Here is a 13,452-nt window from a genome sequence, read left to right on the forward strand (position 1 = left end):
TTTATCTCTAGAAAATAGCAGCTACATCCAGTGACTAAAACTGATACTCATCCCCCACTGTGATACCCATGAGGATTACAGCTAAAATATGGATTTTCAAGATGCAAAAAAAAAAAAAAAAACAAAACTTGCAGAGGGGGTACAAACGGTTATTTGGTAGCCTGATTTTCGTCCCACTCATCTTCAAAAACGTTTATTTTTTCATACACAAATGCATTTGTAAATCATACCGTATTTAGGTACTTCTGGAGATAAAGTACATTAAGTAACAGATCACTGGTGTATTACCAGAGATAGTCAGGAGGTGGCGCTGCTGTTATTAAAAAAATGAATGAGTGGCGACACTGGAGATATTTTGATATGCACATTTACACAACAGGAACTGAACAGTCATATTTCATAAACTGATGAGTGGCCATGAGCCACAAGAAAACCTCAAACTCAGAATAAAGCATTATGCTCCACTTAGATCATACTCATACTGATTATTTTTGTATGTCCTCAATCCGTGCAGTGTAATTTTGGTTTGACTGCAGCATGTGGAGCAGCAGATGAACTGAATGTCCTGTCTCAGGTTCCTCATCTAAAGATAGATAAGCAGTTTCATAAGAATGAGGTTTAGCAGGACATTTCAAAGTTTCTACACAACAATGGTGCAACTTACACCTTTATCAGTATTGGTGCATGAGTTTGAGCTCAAGTAGTCCTGCTAATAGCTCTGTCTAAGTTCAACCTGAGCTGAGGTCTAATCAGCCAGAATAATTGTAAACTCCTGTGTGGATGTGCAGGACTTGTACAGCAAATATAATGCCAGCATTTTTAGATGAGTTGTTATCTCACACAAACTTCCCTTTGTTTTTGGCTTGTCAAAATAAAACACATAACATATTTCAGAACTTTGCAACTCAGAGATTGTAAATGCAGCTGTATCCCCTCTATAAAAATACACACAGGAAATAATGATCAAATGAGTAACAGCTGTGCAGGCAGGTGGCTGATGACAAAGAAAGTCAGGTGATCAACAGAGGCGGGAAACTTGCTGAGGACATCTAGTGTACAGGTGTTGTACAACACATCTTTTTCACAGCATATATTGACTTGTCATGTAAGGGAAATATGGGTGTAACGGATAACACAAACAGTGACTTAGTTGCATTAAAGGTCCAGTATGAAGGATTAGATGCATCTAGCAGTGAGGTTGCTGAACTGAAATGTCTTTGGTATGCCAAGTGTGTAGGAGAACCATGATGATGAAAAAATGTCCTTGTCTGAAGTCAGTGTTTGAGTTGCCTGGGTACTGTGGAAACAACATGGCAGATTACAAAGTAATGAAAGATGATTATAAACTAATGAAAACATAGTTATGAATATTATATACCATTTCTGCCAATGTATACCCCCAAATCCCACAAATTGGGATTTGGGGGTATTGTCCCTGGAACCAGCACACCTTACTGTAATGTAGCCAGTATTTATGTTATTAATTACACCTGTGCTGATCCTATTTTGACAGCTGTCTCCAACCTTTTTGCCCATGACTCTTTAAAATGAAGCAATATGTGTGCACAACTTCTCATCACAGGTTGGATGTCTTTGAGTTGTGAGAAATCTTTAAATAGTCAAAGTTCCTCAAATAGATTACTTTACATGAATAGGTTTTTAGAGGGATTTTCTTATTTCACAGCTTTTTACTCACGTTGTGACCTGTCATACTTACCCAACAGTTGGGTAACATCAAATATCTGTACATTTATGTCAAAATCACTGGATGAAGCCCATGTATGATGTAGGCTTTAAATTAGCCTCACATGCATCATCAGCATGTCATTTCCAGTCAAATGTTTAGAGTTTATTTGTTTAAATTAGATTTTACTTCTGGGCTTAATAATGACTCTTGGATGTTATTCTCACTCTATCAAAGGCCTTTTTATGGTTCTGATTTGAACATGTCATAGTAGGAAAAGCACAGGTGTAAATAATAAAATGAATGATGGCTGAATTCCATTTAGCTGCTCCAGTTTTAGGGTCCTATTGTCCGTGCTGGCTCACTGTCACACTGTCATGGCTTACTGGGACATTCAAATAGAACGAAACCATCAGTAATGTTATTAGCGACACCTGTGCCTTTCCTGTTAAGTCAAAATGTCCTCTGTGGAAAAGGCCTGCTAATGTTTCTGAATGACCTGATTGCACCTGAGGAGGAAGAGAGACAGAAAGAGAAAGGATGGCGAGCAACAGAGACCAAAACCAGCTGTTTTCTGTATCTAGTTAGGAGATGAAACCCCTACAATGTCCCGATTTTTCATGGAGAATATGTTCTTTTGTGAATTGTTTTCACCCATCTGGTTCTATTTTGAGTGCCGTCCCAGAGGACTTGTTTACAGCTCTGTGCATCATCTCTGGAATCAGAAATACAACTCTGACTTGCAGTTTTACTGTGTAATCAGATACACAGATAAAAGGTTTCTGTGCCTGCTTTGTGTATTGATGTCAATCTTAACGGTGCGAGGAAGGGCCAGATGTTTGACAGGCTGTCATACAGCATGTCCAAGTTTTGATGTGATTGGTACAAATGTGGGAGGGACAGGGAGTGTACTTCACCTCTGAATATGATAAGGGTAATATTTAGCATTAATTTGTACCTCAGTTTACATTACACAGAGCTGACAGGGATACCACAGGACATTCTGTGAGCCAAAAACCAGAATATGGTCATTATATAGCACAACAGATACACTGTGTACGAAATTACAGGGATACTGCTGAAAATAATAATTACAATACATTATATTACATTGGTTTGGTAGATGCATTTGTCTAAAGAAACTTACAATATAGTAACAATTTGAGGTTCAGTGTCTTGCTCAACATCAACTACCACAATCATCCAGACGACACCCAAACTTACCTGTCTCTGTCACAATTCAACTATAGTCCTATAGACTCTCTACAGTGGCAGTGAACAAATGAATGACTGGACGAGCTTGAACTTTCTCCAGCTAAATGCAGATAAAACTAAGATAATTGTATTTGGCACAAAAAATGTAAGGCTGAAAGTCAACGCTCTGTGTCTGAAAACCAAAAACCAAGTCAGAAATCTTTAGCAGCCATGTCAAATCAATTACAAAGTCTGCATCTACCATCTTAGAAACATAGCAAGGAACAGAGGATTCATGTCCAGGCAGGATTTAGAGAAACTAATCCATGCTTTCACTGCAACGGTCCAATGGTCTATTGGTCGGGTCCCCCGCCCCAAAAAACCTTAGCTGCTGCTCGAGTCTGAACAAAGACCAAGAAAAGTGAACACATCACCCCATTTCTCCAGTCTCTTCACTGTCTTCCAGTGTGTCCGAGAGTACCGTCACTTGTCCCGGACCAAACACATCTCTGACTGTCTTTTACCATATGAATCTCAGCCTCTCAGGTCATCATGTAGAAGGCTGCTCCCAGATTTCAAATTAAATATAGAGAAGCAAAATCATTCAGTAATGCTTGTGGCTGTGGCTCTGGAGGTAGAGCAGGTCGTCCACTAATCGGAAGATCAGTCGTTTGTCTTGTGCTTTGGGACTTTGCTGTTTTCATGCTGGTCACTTTTAACCCACTAAGTGTTGGACACTTCTACTGCATTTATTGTTCTCATGTTAAATGCTTGTATAAACAAATTACAAAAAAAAAAGAATTCACTGGCCAAGAAAAGAAAAGGATCAACTGTTTTTTAAGTTTTTCCAACATCAATAAGCTGTTAAAATTCGCAGTTATGAAAGTAGTAACTTATTACTAAAAGGTTCAAACCATTTAAATTTACAGTTATAAATGTTTATTAGGGCCCCAGAGTGCAAAAGCAAGTTTGCCAACAGCAAACATTGGAAAGTCATCCATCATAATAAATGTTTGAGTAATTTCATAAAAAGTTCAGTAATCCTTTTTGTGGTTGTAAATATTGTTAATAAACAGATTTTGATGCCCTGCAACTGCTCTCCAGAGGGTCAGAGGTCAACAACAAGACAAAGCAAGTGTGACACAGGAGGAGAAGGAGGTCAAACATCAGCCATGACCTGGCCTGTGGTGGAAAGTAAATACATTTACTCAAGGAATGTCCTTAAGTACAGTATTGATGTACTTGCACTTTATTTGTTTCCATTTTATGCTACTTTTCTTCTCATTCAGAGGGAAGTACTGTTACTGTTTAACTACACTGCAGTTATTTGATGGCTTTTGTTACTTGCTTAGCAGGTACAAAATATAATCAATAAATAAATTATGGTGTAATATTACAGTATAAGACACAACTTTATTGATTTCCAGTGGAAAATTCACAAACTACCCAGCAAAGTATAGAGAGCAGAACAACTGCAACATTAAAGCAATACATGAAGGCGTCAATAATTAGAATCCAGTTACAACATTTATATTATCCAGAAATTGGTCATTCTGTATAATGAATAGCTTTACTTTTGGTACTTTAAGTGTGATGTCCTCACTTTTGCACTTTTACTTACTGAAAAATTGAAAAGAGTTTTACTTGTAACAGAGTATTTTTACACTGTGATATTGCTGCTTTTAGTATATCTTCAAGATCTGAGTACATCCTCAACTACTGTTAATGGCTTATAACTGATCTATGTAGCATTTAATTATGTATTAAGCATTAGTAAATTGCTTACATTTTTTGGTTCAGTATAGTTACTTAACCCTTTAAAAAGTTAATGAAAGTATTGGGATAAGCCACAGGTGATAGTAATACCAACAGGTAGGGATAATACGACCATTAACCCTTTACTGAGCCCAGCAGATACATAGTGAGTCCCTGTAGAAACAGATTAAAAATACATACATGTGATTCGGTAATTTTGTATTTATAAATGCGCTGTAAACTAACACAGATATTCAGAGTGAATTTAATTAGCTGTTTCACATGTTCTGTTCATTAAATCTAAAAAAAATATTTCCCTGTGCGTGCGTGCGTGAGCGCGCGTAGCAAAGCAGATGCAGCCAGTGAGCTCGCGGAGCAGAGAGCGCTGCTGTGACAGTGGGAAGCACAATCCGCGTGCAGCCAGCGCGAGGCAAAGACCTACTAACAAGCTGTGAACTATGACTGGACGCACAACGGTAAGAACAGCCTTCACCACGTTACCCTACTGTACTTAAAATGTGTTTTAAACGTTTAATGTTGTAGTAACCGTGTTGTCATAGAGACTTTTTGTGGCAATGAAGACGTTAGCACATTATTTATGTTGTGTTATGGATTTTAATGCGGACTCAGTGTTTTTACTGTACAGTTTGACCACCTCAACATCTGCCTTTTCTCTTTTGAAAATGAGCATGGTGGAAAAAAATAATAAGCATTAAGAAGTATACATCACTGTAAATGTTGGCAGCTATCTGTAAACATTCAGCGTGACTCCAGCTGGCACAACCATTGTTTGGTGGATTTGCAACAGCTTACAGCCACTAACATGTCAAGAGTTTATGATAAATGAGGAAAAACATCCCCAAATACAGGGAAAAAAGTTCTTCAGTGTTTTTCAAGAAATGTTATTATCAGGTCTAATTGTACCTCTGTATCAGGGATTACACAAGAACTTGTTTTGATTGTGCAACAAGGATTTGAGAGGGGCAATTAATAGACATGCCACTCTATACTGTAGTGAACTCTTACCCAAATGTGATATTTTTTCCCTCTTATTACTTATGGGACTCTTCCTTTCCACTCCTCTGCAGCGCACTGATTTATGTAATGTTGCTGGAATGAAAAGTGCTGCGCAGGGGGTGGAAATCTGGCTTTCTGGAAGCCAAACAGATGAGAAGGCTTGTTTTAATCATTAGTCTCATGGTATCACTGACATGGAGCTTGTGCTGGGGAATCATGGTTTATACTCGCAGGCCTCTGCCAGTGCTCCCATTGCGCAGAGGTGTGTGCAGTGAGTACTGAGTCACAGTTAATTTCATCATTTACCTCATTTAATCTTATATATGTGGCAATTAAAGGGGTAATAAACAACATTTGTACTGTTGCAGACAGCACAGTATTACTTACTTACTAATATGCCTTTTGAGGGGCTGATCAGGTTGTTGATCAATACTAAGCGATTATTTCACCAGATGCTCAGATTGTTTGTTCAAGCACTCAGATGGAGCATAGATGGGTGCTACGAGTGAGAGACAGCAGTGAGCCAAGATTTGTCTCGCCCCCCTAAAAATATGTTTGCCCTGGCAGTGTATGTTCGATTTCAATTTCACACCAGGGGAAGAGAATAACAAAAGCATTTCATTTTTAGTGAATTGTTTTCCTATGCTGACTTTATAAAATGTAAGCAACAGTTTCAAAATGATTACAAGTGAAGTATGAACCCCTAAAACAGGGTCCATTGATTCTATAAGAGAGTTGTGAGGTTCTAGATTACTTAGTCATTCATTTAGACTAAATGAAATTAGTCCACTTGCCTGTGCGTATATATGTGGCCAAAAAACTAACAAAAAACCAACAAAGGGTGAGATGAGGACACATTGTCAGTGAACACTTTTGTCCAGCTTGGCGGTTTATCCTTGACCTTGGAAACATTCTTTGAATTTGCTGAAGAGACTGCGCGATGAGGTCAAATGCTCCCAAACAAGCGAGTAAGTTGATCTTGAGTTAAAACTGTTCCTGATCTTGGAAATAATCATTTGGAAAAAATAATCTTAACTCAAGGTCCACTTACTGTACAAGCGCTTTCTGGAGCATTTAACCCCACAATCCTCATCAGCGAATGAACTGTGACAACTCCGGAAAAAGCTGTAAGTGGATCGTCAGTGAAGATCATTTTGCCAAATGAGCACTACTGTATTTAGGATCCTGATTTATTGCCTCTTCCCTCAGTGTCTGTATGTGTTGGATCCATAACTGGACCATTAATGGCCCAAATCTTTGCTGTGACACGAGGAATCAGAGAAAAACACCTAGATATTAGTACAAAAGTGTTTTCATACTTGGCTGAGGTGGAATAAGTTAACGTATCAATACAGAAAGGTTGATGGGGATGCAAACACTACTTCTTTCCTTCCTTGCTTTATTTTTGACAACATAAGATTCCACATAAAGGAACAATTCAACAGCTTGGGGAACAGGCTTATTGTCTTTTTTGCTGAGAGTTGAGAGAGGCTTTACACCACTCTTATTTCTAGCCAGTATGGCCAGCAGATGGTTGGCTTATCTTAACATAAAGACTGGTAACAGGGGGAAACAGTGAGTCTGGCTCCGTCTGCACACCTCTACGAAAGCTTTCTTATTAACACATATCTTGTTAGCACCAGCCACGACAGCAGGGCTGGTATTGTTCTCACCTTGTGAGTTGGTGTGTGTGTCATCATGGCAAAATCTGGTCCTGGAGACACCTACTGTAGGAACTACCACAGAATCAGTTTGGATTACTTTGGCAGGTGTTTATATAAACGTCTGTCTGTCTTTCTGTGGACAGATTTTATCAGCAGGATAGCGTTGCAACCGTGCAGAATGCAATCACAAAACTTTACAGGTGTGTAGTTGAGATCACAATGAAAGTCGGGTCGAAAGATGGGTGTGGTATGAGCAAGCCACTGTAAGTAGAGGCAATAGGAAGAAGGGAAGGGGCTGTTGCTTCCCTCGACTTTACACCCCGGCCCACATTTTCAGCCTTGGATCGGCATTGCGGCTGGTGTGATCTTATCTCAAGATGGTGATGGTCTGTAGTTTAATCTGCACACAAACAGAAATGTAAAAATGACAATATGTGGTACTATGTTAACAACATGCGGTTATGTCCTGACAAACAGCGTCCAACTCATAGACTGTAAAAATTAATGGACGTAGCCACCATCACGTCACCCTTTGGTTTGTGGACTCCTGTTTTAAAACTTCGAGTTTGGCACTTTATCCGTTGTAGTCTTGTTTTTTTGGAGCCAGAAGTGATCGTATTTGGACGAGAGTTTGGAGCTGTGCAGGAGCGAGGGATGGATTTGACTGGGAAGCTGAGGACAATATCGGCAGAGAGCCTGTCTCTCACAGCGGCCCGCCCTTAACTACGCGTAACTTTAAGCCTTAATAAAATCTAAATGGGTGAGTAATATAAAAAATCACCCCCATACAGTTGTCATAAAGGATGAAATAATCTATAGAGACCAAAATTGTTTTTATACCAGGCTGGGGGTCTAGAGATTGACAGGCTTCTGGAGCCAGCCTCAAGTGGCCACTCAAGCAATGGCAGTTTTTGGTACTTACGTGTGGGCTTAATTTTTCAGGTTGCTGCTTGGTCCAATGGCACTTCTGTTCAACCTCTCAATTGGCTGCCTGGCAATGTCAGTGTAAATGCCAAAAACCAGGAGGTCACTTTGCATTTTTGTTCTTCAATAATTAGTTACAGACTGTAAAACCCTAAATTTTACTTTTACATTTCTATTTCCAGTGACGGAAAGTAACTAAGTACCTTGTATTGTTCCTTAGTACACTTCTGAGGTACTTGTACTTTACTTGAGTATCTCCATTTTATGCTACTTTATACCTCTACTACATCTCAGAGGCAAATATTACACTTAACTCCACTAAGTTTATCTGACACTTATAGTCAGTAGTTACTTTTCACGTAAAAGTAAATGCTCTTACATGTGTTTGTTCACGATAAAAACAGGATAATTAACATTTTGTAATAATATAACACTTTTAAAGGAGCCATTCTGCATAGTGCTTTTACCTTTGATACTTTAAGTACATTTTGCTGATAAAACTTATGTACTTTTACTTTATTAACATTTTGAATTCAGGACTTTTACTTTTAGTTTAGTATATTTAGATTTTTCAATGTTTCTACTTTTACGTAAGTAAAGGATCTGAGTACCTCCTCCACAGCTGTCTATTTCCGTGTGGATAAGGAGATACAAAGCTTTAAAGGTGTTGGTGGGTGTATTTTTGAACTACGGACAGAGCCAGTATATAGCTGTTTCTGGTCTTTATGTGAAGCTATGCTAAACTAATCACCTCCTCTAGCTCAACACTACGTTCACAGATATCACAGTGGTGTCGATCTCTTTGTTCAAACTATTCCCTTATCCAGTGAGCCCCAAAACTAACAAACACAAATGGCAGTAAATTAAAAACATCACATGTAGAAGAAGCCAGTTGTGTTCTTAAAGTAGGGAAAGTTGGAGTTACTGCAGGTCTTTATTTTATTTTGATATGTAATGTTGTTACACCCTCCTCTACTTGCATAAAACCAGCTGATGGAAACACCTGTTGAGGCAAAATTTCTTATGTTGACTTTTAGTAAATTTGATTAAAATCTGAGTAATATTTGGATGAACTTATTACTGCAATTCCCTCTGGTGGCCAACAGAGGTCATTTAAAGTCACAGCTTACTTACTAATGCCCCTTTAATACTTATGTTTACATTACATGGAACAAGATGACCTAATCTATTTAATTAAGGGTTCAAAGTCGCTGAGAAACTCCGATCATATGGGACTTATTAGTGTTAGGCAAGAAACAAATTTGCTTTCTCTTACATAAATATTTGTTGCCATGAAAAAAACAGCCTGGAGTCTGAATTTGTCACATCCGATCTCATGCTAGCTCAACTGCTGTTTTATGACAGCGCTGCCTGTGTTCATGGCATACTGATGAAATGGTTCGTCACTTGTTTTTCTCAGCTGCCTGGTCCCTACATACCTTTCATGGACATTAACAGTGATTGCCCTACAAGCAGAGCTCATTTTGGTTTGGTTCAGAAATATTATTCCTGGCTTGGAGGTGCGTGCTCTTTTGCAACACCCAAGGGTGACACAGCTGGGTAATACGACCCGCTGCAAGTATCAGAGGTAACTGTTTCAACATTGTTTCTGGTGTGTATTAACTGCAGGCCAATGTCTTTTTAAATCATGTTTACTTGGGAAATTATTTCAAGTCGCAGAACTTTTCTTCTTAGCACAGTCCAGTGAATTACTGGGATTATAAACGTTCCAGTTAATACATGGAGGGTAGTTTATCTCTACATGATGATTATAAACTCCAGATTCTTGCTTGGGGTTATTCTCACAATACTTGAATAGAAAACAAATGCATTAAAGATGTATGTGTGTGTATGTTTCTAGTCTCTTTGGTTTGATTCCATATTTAGTTGCAGTCAAACCCTTCTTCTTTCTGGTTGAATGCTTTGTTGGAAGGTGAGGGAGAAAGTATTCAGATCCTTTAAATAAAGTAGCAATACATTACATTACAAGTTAAGTCCTAAATTTAAAAGTACAAACATTAGCAGTAAAACGTTAGTATGAAAATACTTTAAAAGACCTTAAACCTCCTCAGTATGTTCAGCAAAAGTTACTTGGTGTCATTTTAACTGCAAATTTAGCAGTAAATACAAACATCATATAAAAATAAGTTAGAAAATCAAACAAACAAGAAGAATTTGAATGTGTGTTAATACAGTATACCATTTTCGCAACAAAATGAGCGTGTATACTGTAATGCAGGTTTTTTAAGTGCAAAAAACCCCTCTAAAAATAGACAATAGACTAATTTCTCATTGCCAATTGACGAGTATGCCAAACACCACAAGCAGGTAAACAGTAAGAAAGAAAGCATGGACACCAGTGAAAATGTCACAGTGGTTACTTTATTTTTAATGTCCGCTACTTATTCAGTCTTTCTTTCAAACTAGGTGTCAACTAGTTTGGAACACTGTCCGAGTGCTGCTTGGACAGCAATGGACAGAATTTTGTGGCGGCACATCATTGCGCCATGCCAAAAAAGGGGCAAAAATTAGGGTGTTCATCTTGGTATCATATTTCCATTACTGTCGATTTGAGATGATCAAAGCTAGGGCTGATAAATACCCATGACCACTGATTGCAACCTCTCCCATCAAATACAAAAGCCAGAAGTTAGTGGGGTTTTTTTGTCCAGCGGGAAAGGGACTATATTGTCAACAGAGAGGCTGCAGGAAATTTGGGGCAAGTGGCGAAAAAAAGACCCCCTGCTGGCAGCAGAAATAATATGTTTAGTTTTTAAATGGTGTTTTAAATGGCTTGGCTCGAGAGGCCGCCAATTGCTGCACGATGTCAAGTGCTCGGAGTGGGAAAACAAAAACACACATGCCCAAAGTTGATTACTTGTTGCCCCACTGCAGTGCGATTGGGTGTTTGCCTGTTGTCGTCACTGGCTCATAGTCGCCGGATGTTGGTATTTCTTTTAAAGAAGATCGTCACTGCAGTTTATATGATGACGCAGGTTATTTTAACAGCATAAATGTGAAACTCTGCCTTTTGTAGAAAAACCTAAGATTAACCAGCTCAATAAACCACATGTCTGGTAAAAAAGAATGATCAGATTTGACATGGAGTCATTCTCCAGGACAAAACAGCTAACTGCTAGCTTGTCAGAGAAACGTCCCGTGTGTTATCTGGGAAGTGAAATATGTTGCCAAGGGTCAAGTACAAGCTTTCAGGACATGAAACATAATTACCAACCATGAAAGCAGCAGGCAACATGCTTAAATTGGACAAACATGTTAGCCACCCAGACTGAGAGCGAATACAAACAGGGCGTAAATTTGCATTTCCTGGTATAGCGAAGGAATGACTTGCCTCACCCTGCTTTACTCTGCATTTGACTAGCTTACCCTGACATTCTTACCCTAACCAGTCTCACTCCTCATGCCTAAACCTAACCAATCCAAACAATGAAGGCAGCGAGCAGTTGCCAATCACAGGGAGAGTAGGGTCGGTCATTTCTTCGCTATCCTAGGAAACACAAATTCACAAATGGGGCAGGAGTACAGGTATGTGCTCAGCCTTATTATTAACTATGTGGGAAATGTCAATTAGTGCATTGTGTCATATTGTACAGTTTTATAGTTTTCTGACTTTTGATCTGTGTTGCCACATGATTTCTTTACACCTCAGAACGCCACTGTGTGTATAAGTGGGCCAAGCTGAAAGTGTAGGTAGAAACATTAACGTTATTTGAGTAACTGCTTGCCTGATTATTGGTCAGGTAGTGGTTAACTCAGCCATACTGTGTGTCATATTACTGTAGAAGCCTTGTAGCTAAAGTCTTTGACATTTTGAAGCAGTATCAATAGACTTTTGGGGACGACTGAACCAGCTGAAAACACATTATCTGACATTACCTTAAAAAAAGTGATATGCCAAATTTGTTAACAAACCGTTGCCTACACATCCAGCAGACACAGATGCAGACTTGCAGATAGCATTCGATCGGAGTTTTGTTTCTGGCCACCGGATAAATCTAGTCCAATATTCACTCTCTTTTTAGCTCTGGTCCTCTTTCCACCAGCTCCTGAGGGAAATATCTGTCTCTTTAACAGCTAAATGCTCCACTATGTTGTTTTTTGTTCTTGAAAAGTTTACAACTTGGAGATGAAGACACAAGGCTTTTATAAGGATAACACAATAAAGCTAATTAGTTTATTTCCCATGAGGTCTGCAGTGGGAGGTCAGAGTTGCAGCAGCACAACAGCATGAGAGCAGAGAGTTTGATTAAATCAGTGCAGCACCAGCAAACTATATTGCAGCACACATATTGGTAAATAAACTCAAAGAGTAATAGTCTTAAAAAATGAGAATATTATGATGTCAAATTAAAAATATATGTGTTACAGAGCACGTAGTCACAGCCAGTAGCAACATGATGTACTGTTTTGCATGAGTTAGTGTAAAGAGTGGACCGTGTAGAGGGAGTTGTTACAATAAAGTTTAAATATTATTATTGGGAGCTACCTAGAACTAACATACAAGCATAACAAATAGAGCAGTTAAATTAAAGAGATCTGTCAAGATTAATGATGCCTCGCAGAATCGGTGAAGCAGACGTACACATAGCTTTCCTCATTTCATCCGCTCCCAGAGGAAATATGAATTTACATTTCAAAAGTTTAGCACAAAAGAGGATTCAAGGGATTCAGAGGTGCTGCTGGAAACACAGGGAGAAATGTTAAATATGAGCTAAAATTGGAGTTTTCATTGATATTAAACTGTTGTTTTGGCAGGAATACATGTTGTAAAGTTACAACCTGGATCAATTGTGTTTACAGTATTAATTCATTCTGGCCTAACTTAATAAGCCTTTTTTTTTAACCACACTCTCTCAGCTTCATTCCCTCTCCTCTAATCCCAAATGTATTTGAAATATGACTCCAAGACTTTAACTGTCCCTTTTTAGAGAGCTATTGCTATCTGTTGGCAGTGGTCTGGTGCAAAAATCTGGGCCTCATATGTATGTGCAACCCCAGTGGGCCGTCTCCTCCTTTTAATACAGTCATTGTCTTGCATGAACAAATAACTAAATCAAGTAAACACATGCTTTTGTAGTGGTTATTAGTGTCATCAGTAGTGTTTGTAACAAACACACATATTAGAGTGGCGTGCACAGACTTTTTGAAGGGCAGGGGCGAAAAGAAAAACAAGGGCACATACAGCACATTCTC

At 38.8% G+C, this 13,452-nt stretch overlaps 1 protein-coding gene across 2 annotated transcripts in view; it reads left to right on the forward strand.

Annotated features, from left to right (window-relative positions):
* The first annotated feature begins 4,981 nt into the window (after positions 1-4,981).
* Positions 4,982-13,452, forward strand: part of glis1a (GLIS family zinc finger 1a) — a 59,419-nt gene continuing 50,948 nt past the window's right edge. The window contains exon 1 of one of the 2 annotated variants that reach the window (XM_078173030.1): positions 4,982-5,109. The gene's annotated coding sequence lies outside the window, so the exon portion shown is untranslated. The remainder of the gene's footprint in view (positions 5,110-13,452) is intronic. The other variant, XM_033650172.2, reaches the window with a different exon arrangement.

Source organism: Epinephelus lanceolatus, chromosome 12 (assembly GCF_041903045.1).
Source record: "Epinephelus lanceolatus isolate andai-2023 chromosome 12, ASM4190304v1, whole genome shotgun sequence".
Taxonomy (NCBI): domain Eukaryota; kingdom Metazoa; phylum Chordata; class Actinopteri; order Perciformes; family Serranidae; genus Epinephelus; species Epinephelus lanceolatus.